This window comes from Suncus etruscus, chromosome 4 (assembly GCF_024139225.1).
Source record: "Suncus etruscus isolate mSunEtr1 chromosome 4, mSunEtr1.pri.cur, whole genome shotgun sequence".
Lineage (NCBI taxonomy): Eukaryota > Metazoa > Chordata > Mammalia > Eulipotyphla > Soricidae > Suncus > Suncus etruscus.
The window spans coordinates 29,323,746-29,343,855 of NC_064851.1; the positions used below are offsets into that span (position 1 = coordinate 29,323,746).

General features: G+C 34.4%; 1 protein-coding gene and 1 pseudogene across 1 annotated transcript in view; one reads left to right on the forward strand and one right to left on the reverse strand.

The window, feature by feature from the left end:
- The window catches only part of ST6GALNAC3 (ST6 N-acetylgalactosaminide alpha-2,6-sialyltransferase 3), a 658,045-nt gene that overhangs the window by 371,428 nt on the left and 266,507 nt on the right, over positions 1-20,110 (forward strand). The window lies entirely within an intron of this gene.
- Positions 3,692-3,810, reverse strand: LOC126008161 (uncharacterized; annotated as a pseudogene).

Consider the following 20,110-nt stretch of genomic DNA (forward strand, 5'->3'; position numbering starts at 1 on the left):
AGTTACCTTTAACTGTAGCATCTTACAGAAATTTAAAAAAAATCACAACCAGAAAGTTGATACTGATATAAATGCTGAGCTTATTTATATTCCCTTGCTTTTTATGTGTGTTTTTGAGTGCATGATTAATTCTATGCCATTTTATCACAGATGTTAGTTTGCATGAATATCACACACAAAAGACAGACCAGTTCCATCACAAAGATATCTTACACTACCCGTGCATACCCTCAGCTACATTCTGTCTTTGATACACTTGACACCCACTCATCTTTTATCCATTTCCATAATTTTATCATTTTAAAATGTTGTTTAAATGGAATACAGGGTATCTAACCTTCGAGATTGACTTTAATCCTCAGCATTATCCTCTTGAGATTCATCCAAGATGTTAAAATGTCTCTTCTTATATTGTTCTTCCACTTCAATGTTGTTACTTTTACCACTCTGCAGAAATCTTGAGTTTTGTTTGGTGTTTTTAGGTCGTCTCTGTATGAGACATCTGCCAATATGATAGGGCATACATTTGCCATTTTTTATTTTCACTTCTATTTCTTCCCATTTCTTATTCCTTTGTTTCTCCTTTCTTATTTCCTGAGTATTATTTTAATATTTTAAGTCCATATTTATTCAGTGTTTTAAAGTATACAGTTTTATATAGTTTTTTGATGGTTGCTCTTAGTAGTTTGCTTAATATTTTGCTTAGAGCATTGCAACATATGTGTACAAATTAGCATTTATTCCTTTCACCTTTATTTTTTTTACCTTTAAATTGTTATTCCTTACAAATTATCATAAAACAAAACCAAGCTAAAACATTCTCTCCTTATTCCATTGCAGTACAAATAAATGAAACAAAGTCATTTAAGTATAGTGAGGATATAGAAAACAAGAGATCTAAGTATTGTATGAAAACTAACTCAGAAAAACTTGGAATAGTAAGAAAAAGCTAAATCAGATATTTCCAGGGCATGCCTGAGAAATGGAAAATTTGGAACTTGTTCAAGACTTCTAAAACCTAAAGAAATAAAATTGTTAAGTTTCCAGAATTTAAGAGGTTTATTTTGTTGTAGTTTTTGTTTTGTTTTGGGGCCACACCTGGTGGCACTCAGGGGTTATTCCTGGCTATGCACTCAGAAAACGCTCCTGGCTTGGGGGACCATTTGGGACATCGAGGATCCAACCGAAGTCAGTCCTGGGTCAGCAGCATGCAAGGCAGACGCCCTGCCACTGCGCTATCGCTTTGGCCCCAGACTTTTGAGTTTTTATAGGACTGCTGCTTCTCACGCGGAGGTCTTATTTGATTCCTGCAACTCTTTAAGTCCCAAGTCTATGAGAAAGTTAGTGATAAAACCAAGCTCATACAACTGTTTTGAAATTTAATCATGAAAATGCATGTAACATTCAAATTAGGCACACAGCAAAATTTGAAAACAATTATTGCTCCTATATAAGACTAAACTTTCCCTCCAGTATCTTATCAGGACTGAAGGTATCTATTTTCATGATAATATTCCTTAGGACAAGAAGACAGTGCTTGCAAACATGCTTTTAGCACACTACTCCAAACTTTGACTGCAGGGTTATCATGACTTTCTACTTATTTCATTTAAAATCAATTATTTTATATAGGCATGTTAAGTATAACATGTAGTTACTCCAAGATTCATAGCTCATTTGACTATACTTAAGTTGACATCTGGAGAGGAGTTGGAAATGATTTCAAAGAGTTAAAAACTAAATAGAACAAAATAAAATAAAAATAAACTCTTACCTAGGCAGAATTAGGAGCAAGATGTCAGAACAGGTAGCATTGTCCCTTGCAATAAGAAACATATTCAATCTTTTCCAGCTTTCATGTATCTTGTTGACAGACCTTAGGATAGAATCTCTTGCAGAGAATGCTTGCTGTTTACTTATTTTATACCGAACCAAGAATGTATGTGTTCTTACAGTTGCTTCCAAAGTATTTTTCTATAGTACAAAAGATTGGCTAGGACAGTTGGTGGCACATCAAACAATCAGAATAGTAATTTTAGGCTATTATGACCATGCAGTGAACACTTCCTTCAATGATTTTTTAAAATATTTCTCATTCATTATTTAATGCATAATTTTCATGGTATAAAAGATGATACCACTTTCAGACCAGCAGAAAATTATCATCACACCCAAGAATATTTTCTCCTCCTGCTTCTTCTCTTTATGGATTCCAGTCCTTTATTTAAACAATTTCTACTTCATGTTGACTCCACACATTTTCTCTTTAGGACTTTTTTTTTCTATGTACTTTTACCAACTTTTCTAACTCTAGTCACCTTTCACCAGACACTGCTAAATAACATGAATTTTTTTCCAGATTATAAATTTGGCCAATATCTTATTCTACTGAGCAAATTGCAAAGAGATTAAGACTAAGGGCAGTTTAGAGTCAACAAGAACTAAAAAATCTTGCAGCTGGTGGTACCATCTGTGCCTGTCAAACTCTGGCCAAGTAGTTTTCCAATGTGGAGAAAGATAGAGAATCTGATAATGGCTTTTGGTTTGAGGTTACTGAGAAATGAGCTAGCCCTGGAGAAAGATTATCGGAGTTGGTAGGCAGCTCTTTCTCTTTGTAATATGTGGCTCATCTCCCAGAAAAACAGGCTTCTCCTGGAAAATGGTCAAATTTGACATCAGAGACCTTAGCATGGTCTCTTGTATGTGTCTTTTCTTTCCTTGCCCATCTGTAGCATTCATTATGTGCAAGGTATCCAAACGACTGAGGGGAGTGGTAATCATGAAAGGGAGTTTAAAAAACTTAGATAATTGTTTTAAGTTGTAAAAAGGCATTTACTGAGCTTTCGATGATGCAGAAGAAGGAAGAGTGTAGGGAGCAGCAACATTACAAATGGGAGATGTAAGTTCTGTTGACTACATGGTTCTCCTTTGTTGGCAACTGTATGAGGGTTAGAAAAAAACAATGAAATCAGGGGAAAGGTTGACAGATGGAATACAAAAGAGAAGAGGGGACAAGAGGTTTGGCACATTAGCCACTTTGATTGGGACTTAGTACTAACTAAGAGAAGAGGAAACAAGCTTTCCAAGAAGTATTCTTAAAATGAGCATGAGATTTGAACATGTACATCACAAAAAAGAATGGTGCAAGGCACAAAAATCAATGAAATGATTTTCAACCAATCCTACTTACACGCAGTATTGCAAATGGAAAGTACAATGAGAGTAAACAATGACTGACAATACCAAGTGTTGGGTACTTTGTTCAGGAACTGGAGTTCTTCTACACTACTCCTCTAAGTATAATGTGTGAAACCCCTGTGATAGCTATTTGAAGTGCACGATGTCAAGGAGTCACAGTTTTGAGAATAAATATATTCCTCTCTATTTTAATAATGAGTATAATTTTAATTACTCCTCCAATTATTAATTTTGTATTTTTTATTCCTTTAATTTTTATGTATTGGTGGGTTTTGGTGATTGGATTGGATTTGGGGGGCAAGTTGGTTGGGGAACAGACCTGGTAGTGTGCATCACTTACTCCAGTTTCTGTTCTCAGGAATCAGTCCTGGAGATGCCCAAGGAACCATATGTAGTATTGGTGATCAAATGACTTTATTCTTTTGAATGTGGCATTCATTGTACTCAAGCAATACCAACAGGACCTACTTTGTTTTCTCTTCTATTTAACATGATTGGTTCCTCACCTTTTCTTTTTATTTTTTTTTTGTCGTCGGATAGACGACGTATCAGATATTAAACTGATAAGAACAGATACTACACTTGATCTTAGCCAAAAGGCCAAGAAGTGATCCTCATTTTTTCTTTTAATACATTTATTCTTTTTTTGTTTGTTTGTTTTTGGTTAACTTTGGCAAGGGAATCCTCCAGGAAGGACCCAGTGCTATTCAAACCCTATGTGTCAGGAATTATGTGGGTCATTCTGGAGTCCCTGACAATTCTTCAGGGCTATAACTGGCTGTGCTTTGGATGCTTGCCGAGCTTCACTCAATAATGCTTGGGAAATATGTAATAACAGGAATTATATTTGAATTGACTACTTGTAAGTCATTTACCTTAATCCCGTAGTATCAGTCTGGTCCCCCAAAATTTATTTTTGTGTAGTTTTCCTCTAGCTACAAAAACAAATATCTAAAATTGACTTTTAAACTATCCTGAGTCAATGTTGTCTTTGATTGTCTGAGAAAAACTTGTTGCTTCATCTAATGTCTATTTTACTTTAAGTGCTGTGATTGCCTAGACTGTACTGATAGTGTTTATGGGCAGTGTTCCAACATCACACCCTCACCTGAGTGTCCATTTACTACAAATACAGTTTATTCCTCATCATCCTTATGTGTTTCCGCACACACACTCACTCTCCTCTCTTTCAATCATTCACACCTATAGTCCAAGATCAGTTCTGTAGAGCACTTCTCAAGTTTTGTTCCTTTGAGAATTTTTCTTACTGTACCTCTTTATATTCCATCTGAGGAACATTCTGACCCTTTCTATCAGACTTGCTTTACTCAACATAATACTCTCCATTTCCATCCATTTGACAACAAATTGCATGATATTTTTAAGCAGAGTAGTATTCAATTGCATGTATAAATTTTTTTATCAGATTTTTGTCTATTGTGGACTGTTATGATAATCATAGGAGTGCAACTATCTTTTCTGAATAGAGTTTTTGGAGTCTTGGGGTATGTACCAAGAAGTAGATACCAATGTGAAAGCTTCTTATATTTTTGAGAAGTGTCCATATTGCTTTTTGAATGGATTGAATCATTTGACATTCCTACAAGCAGTATATGAGGATTCTTTAATTCTACATCCATGCCAACATTGTTTGCTTTTGTTCTTTTTATGTGTGCCACTCTCACTGATGTGAGGTGATATCTCATTGATTTAATTTGCATTTCCCTGATAATAAGTGCTGCAGAACAATTTTACATATACTCATTAGCCATCTGCATAACTTTAAGGAAGTTTCTGTACATTTGTTCTCATTTTTTTGTTTGGGTTCATTATTTTTTTCTGAGTCACTATTATGAGTGCTTCATGTATTTTGAATATTAACCCTTTGTCAGAAAAGTAGTGGGCACAGGTAAAGTTTTTAAGGCATCACATACATTCAGCAAATTATGGAAAAATATAATGATGTGGACTTTGGTGAATAATAAGAATATAAAATTATTTAAAAATATCAGAAATTTGGATCTTTTTTATAGTTAACCTATAGGAAAAAACATTTGGGCTATGTTATGTAAATTATAGTATTAATGTTTCAAGATTATTTTTCGAAGAGTTTCACTGCCCATAAATTGTCAACTTTGTCATTTTAAACTGGGCTGTTTGGAGAATTTAGACTCCAAGTTTAAGTTATGACTGTGCATTATTTATGCATCTATCAATCATAGGCAGGCTTGAAATAAAAATGAGCAAAAGAGGTGTTAACTCTTCTAAGTAAAGACTCTAGTATGTTTACCATTTGACCTTTCCCCAAAATTGAGCAAAACAAAAGTTTTGATTTATTTCTTAGATCATTACATAAGATTTTTAAAAATAAGTTTGGGCTATGAAATAAAGAGAGAGAGCATTGTCTTTTCAGATAACTGCTAAAATTATGCCAGGAGGTTACCAAACACCACGAAAATCTACCATAGAAGATCTAACCAGTAAGAAGCATTAGGTATCATAAATGCCAGGGACAAGTACTGGAAAAAATAGTACTTGGAATTGAAAGTTTGGGAGTAAGTACTTTTAAGACTATTACATTAAAATATATACCTGAATTAAAATAATCTAGTATGTAGGAATAATGTTATTAGTATTTATTGATTAAAATATTTTTAGTTTAATATCTTATTTTATTTATTTATTTATTTATTTATTTTTTATTGTTTTTGGGCCACACTCTGTGACACTCAGGGGTTATTCCTGGCTATGTGCTCAGAAATCACTCCTGGCTTGAGGGACCATATGGGACGCTGGTGGATCAAGCTGCAGTTCGTCCTAGGTTAGCGCATGCAAGGCAGACGCCTTACTGCTTGTGCCACTACTCTGGCCCCTTAGTTTAATATTTTAAAATAAGGAGCTGGAACAGGAGGGAAGCTGGAGAAATTGGGGACAGGAATGAACACTGGAGAAGGAATGGGTATTGGAACATTATATGACTGAAACTCATCAATAGCTTTTAAACTCTGTATCTCATGGTGATTTAATTGAAAATAAAATAATCTTATATTAATTACATACTATTCATTGAATATAAATTTAATGTTAAATATTTCTGTATTTTATTTGATCTTCACAAGAATACAATGTTTTCAAACATTAAGATGTGCCTATAATTCCTCACAGAAGAAATACAAATGTCCAAAAGACACATGAAAAAATGCTCCACATCACTAATCATTAGGAAGATGCATATCAAAACAATGATGAGGTACCATTTCAAACCACAGAGACTGACTGGCACACATCACAAAGAACAAGAACAATCAGTGTTGTCAGGGATGTGGAGAGAAAGGAACTCTTATTCACTGCTGGTGAGAATGCTGTCTATTCTAGCCTTTATGGAAAACAATATAGAGATTCCTCAAAAAACTGGAAATTGAGCTCCCATATGATCAGGCTATACCACTCCTAGGGATATACCTTAGGAACACAAATATACAATTAAAAAAACCCTTCCTCACACCTATATTCATTGCAGTGTTATTTATAATATCCAGACTCTGGAAACAACCAAGATGCCCTTCAACAGATGAATGGCTAAAGAAACAGTGGTACATATATACAATGGAATATTATGCAGCCATCAGGAGAGATGAAGTCATGAAATTTTTCTATACGTGGATGTACATGAAATTTATTATGCTGAGTGAAATAAGTCAGGGGGAGAGAGATAGACACAGAATAGTTTCATTCATCTATGGGTTTTAAGAAAAATGAAAGACATTATTTTAATAATGCCCAGAGACAATAGAGATGAGGGCCGGAAGGACTGGCTCACAAAATGAAGCTCACCATAAGGAGTGGTGAATGCAGTTAGGGATATAAGTACTTTAATAACTATCGTGACAATCTTAATGAATGAGAGAAGTAGAATGCATTTTTTGAATACAGGCAGATTTGGGGAAGGAGAGAAGGGAGCATTAGTGGTGGGAATGTTGCTCTAGTGAAGGGAGATACTCTGTTTATGACTGAAACCCAACTACAACCATGCTGTAAGCATGGTGCTTAAATAAAAATTGTATATATATATATAAAATATATATCATATTTATATATATTTATATATATATATTATATATATAAAAGATGTGCCTAGGATCAAACTAATTCTATAAGGAACCTGGACAAAAGGCCTTTGTATGCCACCCCATCGGGTTAACTTGCAATCCAGAACTCATGTTCTTTATGGGTTTCCATACCAGGACAAGGGCCTTGTGCACTTCTGCTACCTGCCATCGGCCTTCCAAAGCCTTGTAATTCCCAAAAGTGGGTATTGCTGTTTAGAACCTCCTAACAGTTGCCTAGAGCCTGAATTCCCTGTGAGCCACTGAACTTCAAGAAACTCCAAATTCTCTAAGTTGTAGTTACAAATGAGTCCCCATCAAGGCATATAGAATTAAACTGCTAAAATCTCAAGATAAAGAAATCTTAAAAATTTTCTGAAGAAACTCAACAACTCAAAAAATCAAGATTGCTTTTTGGATAGAAAAAGTTGAATAAACATTACAAACACTTTTTTTAAATTTAAGTTTCTATATTCTTCATTAACCATCTTCCATTTAGTGGACTTAGTATATTTAAACTCCATTAGCATTTCTCTCTATTATTTATTATGGAAATAGAGATGGCTGGTAATTACTTTATTTAATTGTATTGCATTTCCTTTCTCTCCCTCATCAAGAGCTCACGTAGCATTACATTGGTTAAAATCACAGCCCTGAAGACAGATTACTTAGTTTATATCTCAGTTAACCTTTGGATAAGTCATTTATACTCTGTCTCAATTTTTTTGCACGATAAAACAGAGGTATTATAAGTGCCTATGTCAGAGATCTGTATAATTTCTTAAAAACTGTGTCTTGTAAAAAAAAAAAAAGCACTCTACAAATGTTTACGATTGTTGCTGTAATTGCCTCAGGATATTGAACCATTCCTCGAATTTGTTTTAAATTCCTCTAATATCTTTATTACTCTACTGAGCAATCAGAAAAATGGGGGTTCTGAAAAGCTAGGGGCAAAAATATTTTAGTATCTTGACTGTTTTCTCTCTATGGATGAGTATGAGCTTAAACTGTTGACAAATTTGGCTTATGAACCAGAAGCTTAAATAGATTTGCTTAATTGAGAGCAAGTATTCAGAATAAGATGGGAAGATTTGTTTTTTCAACTCTGCTGGGACTCTACAACCCTGCATAGTGTCAAAGTTTCTGAGTATTTTTCTATGAAATTTATTTGAGTGCCAGAGACCTATGCCTGCTGTCCCATTTGTAGCCACTTTCTTTCCTCTGTGTTCTTCATTCATGGCTTCATTTTTGGAATTCTGTGTCATAGTTTGCAAATGTGTAAACAACCTGATCTCTAAGAATCTATGTATTAGAATGTTTGTAGATTGTGAATCAAATTATACTGATTTGAACTGTAGTGACTCTTCGAAGATGAGTCAAGAATCAGAATGCCTTAATCTTTTAACTCCTAGATTCTGTCGTCAGATGAATTTGAGTTACCAGAAAATATTTGCACACAGTACACCAGATAAGAGCTACATCTAAGATCTATAAAATAGATCTTAAAGTAGATCACAAAACTCATCAACTAAAATAAATTCAGTGACCCCAACCAAAAATGTTGAGAAGAGATGAAGAGACACTTTCCAAAGAAGACATGTGGGTAGTCAATTGGCTCATCATAACTCATGATTAGAGAAAGATAAATCTAAAAAATATCATTTCACACTAGTGAAAATGGAGCATACCAAAAAGTCTAGAAAAAACATTGTTGTTATGAGATAGAAACCTTCATTCACTGTTGATGTTAATGTCCTTTAGTTCAGATTCTATTGAAAGCAGTATGAAGATCTCTTAAAAAGAGGAATAGAGGGACTGGAGAGTTAGCATAGAGGTAAGACGTTTGCCTTTCATGCAGAAGGTCATTGGTTCGAATCCCGGCATCCCATATGGTCCCCCGAGCCTGCCAGGAGTGATTTCTGAGCATGGAGCCAGGAGTAACCCCTGAGCGCTGCCGGTGTGACCAAAAAAAAAAAAAAAAAAAAAAAAAGGAATAGAAATACCATATGATTCAGAAATACTATTCTTGACAACTACCTCTTCAAAAACCATAAAAACAATTTAAAAGGATATGTGTACGTCTATGATAATTGCACCCACTACTTAATATTACAGCCATGGTGTTGAAATACTACAAGTGTCCACTTATGGTTTAATGTCCAGTTCTAAGAAAGAACAAAGTCATGTCATTTTGTGTATATGGATGAACCTAGAGGTTATCGTGCTGAACGACAATAATCAGAAAATAAGTGATAAATACAGAATGATCTCTCTCTTATGTGGAACTTAAAAATACACAAGGTAGCAAGAAAGGACCAAAGGCAACATAATGTGAGAACTGATCCACACAACTAATTTGTAGTGAGAAGTTGAAAGGAAGGACTATTGGGACCTTGTGGGAGCCAAATGAACATATTGTTGATGGATGTGGTGCTCACAGGAAGCCATCTATAACAATATTGTTCCTAACAGTAACAACATCAATAAAAACGTTTAAAACTAAATAATGATGCTTCAGCCACCTGACTCTAACACTTTCACTTATTATACTCGAATTCATTTTGCCTGAACCTTTCCTTGTAAGGAACTTTAATCCTAAAGCATTCTTGGTTTTAGGTGGGTTTTTCTCAGGTCTTCTTCCTCTAATGCTGATGTCATTGGATGCTCCCAAATGCATACCTCCTTTTTTAAGACCATAAATAGAGACATTTCTCAAGGCTTCTTTAATAAATTAGTTCTTTATTTTTAACTAAGGGAAGTCTAGAGCGATAGATAGATGATAGATGGATAGATAGATAGAGATAGATAGATAGATAGATAGATGATAGATAGATAGATAGATAGATAGATAGATAGATAGATAGATGATAGATAGATGATAGATAGATAGCTTTACTTTTTCTATCCACAATAAATCTAAACTTTGTGAGGACTTTTTGTTACCATATTTGGAGACATAAAACCCATGAGGTTCATGAAATAGTACCCACAAAAGATGGTTGCTCATTAAGTATTTTTAATGAGTGATTATTATTCAAACTCATGTCCCTAGTATTATAATTTCTTATTTTTATTTTTTATTTTCCTTTCTCTCATACATTTCAGAGACTTTCGGATTTCCTTGAGAGTTTTGGGGGTTGAATATCTTGGAACATTGTAAAAGTAGCTTATGTTCTAGTTGTAAACTTCTGATTTCTGAAAGTAGCTTTTTGTGTCCTTGTTCAGTTCTTCGTGATCACAAAGTTACCTGTTTGGTTTTTTGTTTGTTTGTTTGTTTTTTGGACCACACCCTGTGATGCTCAGGGCTTACTCCTGACAATGTGCTCACAAATGGCTCCTGGCTGGGGTATTATATGGGACGCTCCTGGTTCAAGGGACCATATGGGACTCCGAGGTGGGGGTGGGGAATCGAACTAAGGTCCTTCCTGGATCAGCCGCGTGCAAGGCAAATGCTCTTCCACTGTGCTATCACGACGGCCCCAAATTTACCTGCTTTTGAAGACTAGATTTTGTCCAAATTATGAATTTTAAATGTTTTTTACATTAAATTTAAGCACCAAGTTACTTAGGAATTTTCTGATATACATTTTTTGTTAAGGTCACAGATAAATATTCTTATCTCTTTTTTATTGGAACTGCTGCTTTTCACAAAACTTGTTAACAGAACACATGAAATAATATGTGCTATACTTATTCTTTTTTTTTTTTTTATTTCCCCCAATAGACCTTTCAACAGCATTTTCTGACTAAAAGAAGATAAAAAGAAAAAAAAAAAAACCCTACTACACAAACCAACCCAGCAAGAAAGAGTTAATAAACCAGCTGGAGCTGATCCTTGTGGTTAAGTCCTGATGACTTCTAAACCAGATATTGTGAACATTTAAGAACTTTTGGGCCTGCCTGGTGTTATGTGAAGAGCATGGGGAGGATTGCTCTGTCATTCTTTGCCTCCCTCTGTGTCATAGTGCCTTAAGCTCTTCAACACACTCTATTTTAAATAGTTGCAAGCAAAGAAAAAAAATGCAATAGGAATATCTAGACTCGGACAGATAACAACCTTTCTCTTTATATCCCACTTAAGAATCTATAGGAAGGAAGGGGAGGAACAGTCCTTGGGATGGCCAGCTATCCATGCACAGTGGTTAGATGCTGAGCCCTTTTCAAATGTACTCAGAATAAAAATGAAACCCTACTACTTGTTTTGCCCATTAGATAGCATTATCTCCATGGAACACCAATTCATATCTCTTTGTGCTGTGTGTGGTTCTCACATATGGGATTTTAATAACCTCCATGCTGTGCTATGAATTTATAAGCAGGGCCGATGGAGGAAAAACACCACAGGACTTTATTTTTTCATTATTATTCTTTTGGAAAAAAAAAAGAAAAGAAAGAAAGAAATTCTGCTTCATTTCTGTAAGAGTCTTCTGATAGTATAGGCAATGTTGCAGCTACAAGTATACTTGTTACTATGGAAAAGAATAAGCTCTTTATGTATTGCTATCTTTTTTTTTTCCAAACTCTTTCCCACCCCCATCCTGCCTTCAGCCACCCCCATCATATCCTATGGCATTGTGCTTGCAGCTTCAGTGAGCTGATTTTTATGAAACAGACACTAGTTAGCCCTGTAGCTCATCTTACGTTCTGCTTTTTACTCCTGCACATCTTTTTGAATTTGGTTGCATTTTTTCTCACTTCAATGTCCAAGAAAACTGACTTGTGTTGTGGTTAGGAAAACAGTTTCTGCTATGAACTAGTTCTGCTTGTAAGCACCTCCTTTGCTCTCTGATTCTTGAGAAATAATTGGATTCTATTATAAAATTGTAATGATAACCCTTTCTCCTATGGTGATGGGGTGGTTAATCTATCTTTTTTTTAATCTAGGAGCTGTTTGACATAATATTTAACAAGTGTTAATAACAGTTACCATTATTAATTTATAGAGTATGTATTGCTTGTCTGTGAATTTCAGACCCTTTCAGTTGGAGTTATATGGGAACAAAACAATTTGCTTTTAAAAATCATTTTATTAATTTATTTATTGGTTTTTTTGTTTTGTTTTGTTTTGTTTTTGAACTACACTCAGCAGTGTTCAAGACTGCTTCTGTGCTCAGGGACCAATCCTAACAATATTCTCAGGGGACCATATTGGGTGCTGATTGGCTTTGTGCAAGACAAATGCCGTACTCACTGTACTTTATCTCCAATCCAAGAAAAGAAATTTTCTTGCTTCTATAAAAATTACCTTTTAAAATGATTAAGTATTAATTAATATTTAATACTCATTGATAATATAACTATTCAATTTTACTTGAAAGTTATGGCTAGACTCCTTTCTGACAATATTAAAGTCTACCTTTATCCTTCTTTAGTTAATATGACAGTAAATATAGTTTTTTAAATCTTATATGTCAATGAACCATCATAGTATGTTTTTCTCTTTTGTTATATTTGCTTTTCGTATTGGTCCTATATTTTTACGTTGTACCCATATGAACTAACCGCTCCAACAAGAAGACTCTTGTGATCTTGGTCTCTCCAGCTACCAGAATCTTTTATCACAAATTCAATTGTGTTTCAGATTTAGACCCTCTAACTCAGTGTGATACTTTATCTGAAATGAAGTAATAAATAGGTTAAGAAAAAAAAGTTTTGCGAAGTTCGGAGAGGAAAGAATGTGGGATAAAATCTTGTGTTTCTTTTTCAGGGCAGCCTTTCCAGTAGCATCCCTGATTAGCAATATCCTTACAGTGTGTTTTGACACGTGAATACACTTTTCTGAGAAATATGTTTTTTTAGTCTAGGTATTTCATACACTGAACTTCTTTTACTCTTTTTTTTTTTACCCCAATTCAGTAGGAAACTAGTGAACTATGTGTCAATAAAACTCTTGGAGATCCCTTAGATATCATTGCACATTAAAATAAAATAAAGCCAATACTTTTTTTTATAAAAAATAAGATGCCATACAAATAAAGATTCTTCTCTCTCTCTCTCTCTCTCTCTCTCTCTCTCTCTCTCTCTCTCTCTCTCTCTCTCTCTCTCTCCTCCTCTATAGCTCAAAGGTGGACGGTCTTTATTAGTTCCCCAGTATCATGGCAAGGTATTTCCAACACTGTATTACCTAAGATTTTTTTACAAATAAAGGCTTCTATTTTGGTAAAAAAAAAAAAAAAAAAAGATTAATGCTCCTTAATATTGATGCTGAGTATTGGTTTTAAAATCATTATATCAGTAGCATCACAGCTAAGTCTATTAAGTGATGTGATATTTAGAGTACATATGAATGTACTTTTATGTTTCAAAAATATTTATTGACATATGGTCGGGTCATGCAACTTGTTAATGTTGTAGACATAGTGGCAAATGATTTCTTCCTCAAAAAAAGGTCTAACTGGGTGACATTGGGGGAAAAGAGTGAATCAATTAACTTGTATATAATCATAAATTTAGACTATCTCTTAAAAATGCCACACTGTGTACTCAGAAAAGGCCCAATGGGAAAGGATTGATCTTGAGCTTCAGTGAGTAGTTATCTAAAGACTTATTTGAAAAAATGTACATTTAAACTGAGTCCAACATAATGAGGAGAGTAGAGGGCAAATTGTTTCACATTAAGAGAAACAATATTCCAAGACTAAGACAAGAACATGATAAAGTCAAGAAATTTAACTCAATTAAATTTACTAATTGTGTAACAGAGAAAAGGTTTTGAAGTTGATTCTGCAAGAGTGAGAACTTTTGTAGAGTTAAGGCTAACAATGCAGTCTCCTTAAAATGTCCTCTTTCAAGAACTGCCAGAGGGTACTGGCTTGCTTTGTGTTGTCTGTGTTTTTTTATTTGATAAGGAATTTAAATGCCTCTTCTAACTCTGAGAAGTGATTTTTCTTCTGCTTAGACACTCTACATGTTATGCTAATTATCAACAGTATGTTCTCAATTGCTAACTCTATGTCTTAGATTCATTACATTTAACCTTTGATTTCACTATTTTATCCTATAAAATTATATTCTTTTAAGAAAGTACATAACATATCAATGCATTTCAATCACTGTATTTGGGATGATATCATTAGGGGCAGACCTATGCAATAGTACTCCAGGGTCTGAGGCCATTTGCAAAGATATTTTCTAGTAGCACTGGAATGAAGGAAGGTTCAGCAATTCTCATGCTCGTGGTCAGGTATGCAGTACTGCTTGGCCTTGTGGTTCTGAGAATCAAATTTGAGACCTCAGGCATGACAATTTAGCCTTTCGTGCTATCTTCTGGGCCTCTAAAGTTTTATTTTTATAGAATGCAATTTGTCTCTCAAATGGAGAAAAGTTGTACTTTGAGAAAATAACAGAGAAAGTTCAAGTGCCAAACATCCCATTACATGCATTTTCTGCTTGATTTAGTATTCTACTGGTATAGAATGTTGTTTATATATACTTAGCCTTCTTAATATTTTGGTACCATTTATTAAAAATTTAGGTGACTTAATCTCTCACAATAGCCAATAATTTCAAGCAGCAGGGTATTTGCTTTCTCCCTTATGAATGATCTGCAACCACTTCCTGTCATTGTCTCACACTGACCTTTTATATCCAATATTACGCACAAACTCAGCGATATAGATGATTCTTGTTCTAATGGATTTTGATAGTTTTTGCCTGTGCTCATTTATTTATAGAAATGATTTATTATTTATGTTGGCTGCATGGTATTTTCATTTCTATGTTTTGTTTTGTTTCAGTGGAGCTCCCTCATATTCTAACAAATATTTCTTCATTGGTTCTCCATGAATTTTAGATAAGTCATTTTCTATAAACAAATGTTCCCAATACTTTCTACTCCCATCTACCTCTTTTGTTATCTTTAATCTCCCTATTTTGTTTACTTTTAAGAGTTTACTGAATAAAATCTGATGCAACGTGAAAGACTTCGGTGTAATTAAAGATGGCTGTACCCTGTCTGGTATCTACATTATTGATTTTTTTAACAACCAAATTTCTATAATATCACTATCCTCCAATTTCCAAAATGTAGCTGAGTCTTATAAAAATATGCTACTGGTAATCAAACTTTTACCTAATGGAGCATACATTGAGTTCTTGTATAGAGTATGCTTCCCTCCCTGGGGCTTTTGGCTCCTAAATCTGTATTACTTTGAGCTTTGGCAGACCTCAAAGGAGTCTGGCTGCCTGGGATCTGAAATGCTCTATGCTTGCCAATCCCAAACCACTGTGTTCTTCACAACTCTCTAGTGTCAGAAATTTTTGTGCCAAGAAAAAGAAACCTCCTAGAAGATAAACTGTTTTCACTTGACTTTTTCTCTAGGAAAAGCAGAAGACATTAAACTAAGTAGTTTGGTAGTTGCATAGAAGCAAAACACGTTATCTGAGGATTAATGTTGCAACTTAATACAGAAAACAAATTGGTGCGTTGTTTATCCTCTCCTCCCTTAAACTTATTACTAGTGGCCAAAGTACTTATTAATTTCTTTAAGTGATCAATGTAGTCATGTTGGTAATGGCAATACTTGAAATGCCAGAGCTAAGACAGCTGAACAGCCTTGAGTGTAAGTGTCTGATGGGTGATGGAGAGCATCTAAATAAAGCAATTGCATCTTAGGGGGTTCAGTGGGCAGATAATGCTGTGAGATTAGTAGACTCATTATGACTAAAATGCAAAGCTATTTAAAAATATAACATATGTACATACATGTAGAGAAAGGAAAAGAACTTTGAAACTGATTTTACTTGCTTTACCCCTCTGTCCTTATTACTTCTTTTTACATATTCTGACCTTCACTCTCTATTCTTTGTTTTTATTAAATTATTTGTTTTGAGGCCACACCCAGAGGTGATCAGGTGTGACACTTGACTCTGCACTCTCAAATTACTCCTAACAGGCTAAAGGGAATCTTTGGTATGCTAATCGAAGTCCAGCTAGCTGCATGCAAGGGAAAGTCCCTACCTGCTGTGCTATCACTCTGGCCCCTTTCTTTGTATTCTTCCCATTTCTTTAATAGTCTCCTTTTTTTTTTCTCCCTGCAGTTTCCATCAAAGAAAAATTTTAGTACTCAACCTAGCACAGGAGATTTAAATATGGAATAATAAAATTAGGACTTGACCCACATTTAATATACGCTATTGTTTTAAGAATGTAGGCTTTGGACGTGTTTGGAACACTGAAAATATTACATTTATAGCAGCTATGTGGCCTAATTTCAGTTGACCTACTGCCTAATTATTGATTATGATTTCTTTTTTTTTTCTGGTTTGAGAAATTTGCTTTTATTTATTTTTTTTTCTCAATAAAAATTTCTTTATTTTTATAGATTTCTTTATTTTTATAGACCTGAGTTCCTCAACCTCAGCTCTAATAGCATTTGTGTGTGTTAATTCTTCATTGTGGAGAGACTTTGTTGTTTACTGAAGGAACTTGAAAAGCATTCCTGACTTTTACTCACCAGTAACATGTTTTCCCCCCCTCCCCATTTTAACAAACCAAAATGTGTTCATACTTCGCAGGAATGCTCCCTTTGGTAAAGGTATCGAGAAGCACCATTTTAGACACAGTGACTTGAACAAGTGATATAAATCAATATAATCAATATATTAAAAATAGCTTTTGTGGGGCTTCATTTCTGAAGCTGGAGCAATAGCATAGCAGGTAGGGTGTTTGCCTTGTATGTGGAAGACCAGAATTCAATCCCCAGATGTCCCTTATGGCCCCCTGACAGGAGTGATTCCTTAAGACAGAGTGAAGAGTAACCCCTGAGTACTGCCAAATGTGACCCAAAACTAAACAAAAAGTTAATTTCCCCATTTATCGTATTACTTCAAACAAGATTCAAATTCAGAAACTGCTCCCCAATGCTAGTCAACCCTGAATAGACAGAAAATAAACATCTTTCTTTTTATTCGATAAGATGTCCAGCCATAAAGAATTGAATTGCTTAGATGTATTATGTCAGATGAAAGTGCTATTTTAATAACTCATTATTATTCTTAGCATGGACCTTTATTTTATAAAAATGGATAATTAGCATTTTGGCTTATCACTTTCTCTCTATGAATACAAGTAATTTGATAGACAGACTACCAAGAGAGACTTCATTAAATAATGCGTCTAATCAGCCTGAAACTAGAGTAAATTAGAGGTTAGACTTACAGCTTGAGAGTTGGAAGTTGGGGTTTGGTGTCAATATCATCTCACTCATTTGTGGTATCTTTGTTGACAAACTTAATGTTATATAGTCAAAATCAGAGCATAGTTTTAATGGTTAGAATTAAAGTTAAAATCTCAGCTTAGGAAGCCATAGTCTATCATGCAGCTGGATGATTCCAAAAGCACTTTCAAAGCATAACTACAAGTTCTATGGTGCTTGGACTTAACAGATTCAATTTCTTGATAATGGCCCATTATTAATGTAGAAGCACTAGAAAAATTTTCAGTAGAAAATATAGCCTGGATTCATTCCCTTTTGCATACTTTATACAGTTTACTGCCATCTGTGGTTATCCACACTATGCATAAAACCTGACTTAAAATACAAAAAGAGAACTTTAAATAGCACTTTATTGTTTTGTTTTGTTTTTGAGAATTATCTTCCTAAAACCCAGCCAGGAAACCTATTTTAAAATTAATTTCAGTGTAATCTATCTTTTTGTTTCTAGGAAACAAAGCCCAGTGATGTTTTTGATTTGGACTGTCAGTATTTATTTCTCAGAACAGAGAGATAACCAACCATTAGAGGAAAATTTTTTTGGCCTTGGTTGTTTTGAAGTTTGAAATGTAGTCTTTTAAGAAAGGACCATGACTCTTGCTTAAATTTCTTGCCACATCTCTTTATGACAATGGGAAAATGCAGGACTGATCAATTATCATGAGATGGAAGAATGATAATTTTGTGGTAGTCAGGAATACACCCAGCTGTGCACAGAGCTTACTTCTGTCCCTGCACTCATGAATCACTACTGACAGAGCTCAAGGACCATATGGGATATATTGAGAATGGAACCTGGGTCAACTGTGTCCAGGCAAGCTCTTTACCCACTGTACTATCTCTCTAACTCATGAATGACTTAACTTGCAAGGTTTATCCTAAAGTTCTGACCCAACCTTCACCAAAGTTTTGCTTTGTATAATATCACTGCATTTGACAAGTTACCTTCTTAAGTTTTTGAAGTAGCACTCTTCAACTAACCTGACTTGTATAGGAAAAAAAGTAAAAATGGATGATGTTACCAGAACTATATTTAACTATTACTAAAGTCTTTGAAGTAAAATGACGAGATAAAGCCAAAGCAATAATTTGCAAGTTTGAAGGGATTTCTCTGTAAATGCAAGAAAATCAAAAGGCTCTTTTCTCCTTTTGTAAAATGTAAGATGTATAAATATAAGACGTGTCTGTGTGTGTTTACTGTTTCTTAGATTTGTTATTTATAAGGTTATACTATAGTTTATTTATATATTTATAAGGTTATTTATAAGGCTTTAGTATAGTAACTGAATAATTTGTGTGATGAGTCAGTAATCCTTATGTGGGTGCAAGGTTAAAGAAATTGATGAAAAGGCTGCACTGTAACGCATTAGAAAGAAGCAAAGTTGTTTTCTTTTTGTTTGTTTGTTTGTTTTTAGAAGGTTATTAAGGTCTTGGAGGGGAGAGTATACCCTCAAGCCCTCATCACTGAAGTTAACATCATTCATTAGTGTCTTTTGAGGTAACTTTCCTTTTGTGGGGGAATATGCATTGGTGTTGCATTATGCTCAAGGTTGCAGTGGGGCACTGATGGGTCACTGAGTAACCCACAGAATTAGAGAATTGAGAAATCTATGTAAGAGTGCATAGCTCTAAACTTTAATGGGGATTTGAGTGCAAATCTGATGACAGAAACATTGCTTATGTATATTCTACTCTGCTACTAAAAACTGGTGCTTGTATAATTACTTGGAATGTCTTGAAAGTCTATACTCCATTCACTATAGGGTCAGAGAGATAGTACAGCAGGTAAGGCACTTGTCTTGCATACCAGAGACCTAAATTCTCTCCCTAGTATTCCATATATTTCCCCAAAGCATAATCAGGAGTGATTACTGAGTGCTGACCCAGGAATAAATCCTGAGCGTTGTTGGGTGTAGCTTCATAACAAAATAAAGAAAAATAAAAGTCTATTATTTGAGGTGGAAGAAAAATATGATGAAAATGTGAAGGCTGGTTGTTTAAAATTACTTCATGCAATGTAAATACATATATAAAGTTAGATATTAATATTTAATGTCTCCTTAACACCTTTTATTTTTAAGTATATCTTTATTGTTTAATATACACTAGAAACCATTGTTTAGGGCCAAATAGACTCTGTACCACAAAAATATAGAAAAATGATATAACATAGAATGATAAACTTATTTTCGGCTAAAAAGAAATAAAAGGTTGAAATAAGTACATATTTTTGAGCTTCTGCCTATGCTTTGATTTAAATTAGTATTGTTTGTTTATAGCAGTTATATACACACCTTCAGGTACATTTTTGTAATAAGAATTAACCAGAAAAAGTATTTAGCTTTCAGCAAATGAATTGCATGACACTCAAAGAGTATTTATTTATTTTTATAATCAGACTGGCCAATAGTATACTTATGCATAATTCATTAGCCTGTTAATTAGTCCCTGCTTTTCAGATATACAGCTATTGCGATAAGCCCAGGTGTGAGGCAAGGAGGTTGTGATGAGGATTTGTGTCTCAGAAACAGCATTCAGCATGGCTAAGATTTCTGTTTCTTTCTCTTTGTGCTTTTTCCTTTTGGGTTTTGG